This window comes from Marmota marmota, unplaced genomic scaffold (genome assembly GCF_001458135.2).
Source record: "Marmota marmota marmota unplaced genomic scaffold, marMar, whole genome shotgun sequence".
Lineage (NCBI taxonomy): Eukaryota > Metazoa > Chordata > Mammalia > Rodentia > Sciuridae > Marmota > Marmota marmota.
Window position 1 is genome coordinate 4,654,606 of NW_025999983.1, and position 1,603 is coordinate 4,656,208.

Sequence of the window (1,603 nt, forward strand, 5' to 3'; positions counted from 1 at the left end):
AGCTGCAGGCCAAGCTGGGGTGCTGCTCTGCCAGGCTTCCCAGCGACCTGGCCCTGGACCCTTCCCCGGGAACAGGACCTCTGCGCAGGAGTGGGGCTGAGGGAGGGAGAGGAGAGACGGGGAGGGCCAGCGGCAGGGGCAGTGGGAGGCCGGGACTGGAGGGGAGAGGAGAAGGCAGGGCAGGAAGGGAGGGATCTGGAGAGAGGAGCATCCATCGGGGTCCCTTGGGGGAAGGTAAGTCACTCTTCAGACTCCTGATTAGATGGAGGGGAGTGGACTGAAGAGGGGAGTGTCCACATCAAAGCGACAGAGGCCTGAAGAAGGAATCGGGCTGTCTCCCACTCAGCTGTAAACAGGAGGAAGGACACCCAGCGCAGGAGATGTGGGTGGGGGCCCTGGGGAAGAGCTCTGGGCCCAACAACATGAGGACAAGCTGCAGAGGCCCACAGCACCGTGGCCCAACACAGCCCAGGACCCGGCTCACAAACCAGAGAAGGGGTCTTGCCACCAGCCCTGGGCTCACTGCACTGGAGATCCGAGTATTCAAATTCCCCTTCCCAATCCCAGCATTCCCCACACGGGCCGAGACCAAGCCGCCCACAGGGCAGAGCAGAATCATGCACTCATTCTTACCAGACCTGAATCCACGGGGTCAGGAAGGCCACGGATGGGACAACACCCCCAAGAGCCCTGAGGCCTCCTGGAACACAAACGCAGGCGGCAGCCCTCCTCCTCTTCTGCACCCTGAGCCCTGCTGTCTGCATCCCTCAGGAGAATTTCTCACAGCCATCTTGGGTCTGCATTTATCAACGGGTCTCCTTGCCTTGGTGACAAAGAATCAGGCTCTTTTGTAGTCCTTGTTTTGGGTACGGAGGATTGAATCCAGAGATGCTTAGCCTCTGAGCTACATCCCCAGCCCTTTTTATTTTAATTTTTATTTTAATCAGGGTTTCACTAAGTTTCTGAGGCTGGCCTCAAACTTGAGGTCCTCCTCCCTTGGTCTCCTGAACCACTGGGATTACAGGGGTGCTCCACCATACCTGTATTTTTTTAATTTTAATTCCTCCACAATATTAGTTCTCTTGTGCATAGTGAGAGCTCAGGAATTATTGAACTGAACTAAAGTCAGCTGAATTTAACTGGATTGAATCTTTATCTCAACACCCTCTAGGTTGCTGAAAAAGCAAGCCCACCCCAAGGGCAGCCAGCCCAGCCCCTGCCCCACGCCCCCCTTCCCAGGGAGGCTGGGCGTGGAATCAGCACTTTCCCTCTCCCCAGTGCTGGGGGAAACGAGGCCAACTCGGCACTCGGGCCAGAGCACTGGGTTTGATGACACCCTCAAGGGTCTATATTCGTCCACAGCTGAAAGGAGGGAAGGAAGTGCTGGCGCAGCCTCTCAGCTGCCGCCAGTCCCAGTTGCGGAGGAGGATGGAGGCAGAAGGCAGCTGTGCCCCGTCGTCTGCAGCAGCACACAATTCCTCCAGTGTTGTCACCATGTGACTCCTTTCATTTACAGGCTCACGACGTGCAGTAAAGGGGGGCAGATGAGACCGCCTGAAACCCGTCCTCACCAAGGGACTGAATTGGAGCAAATTATGTTCCA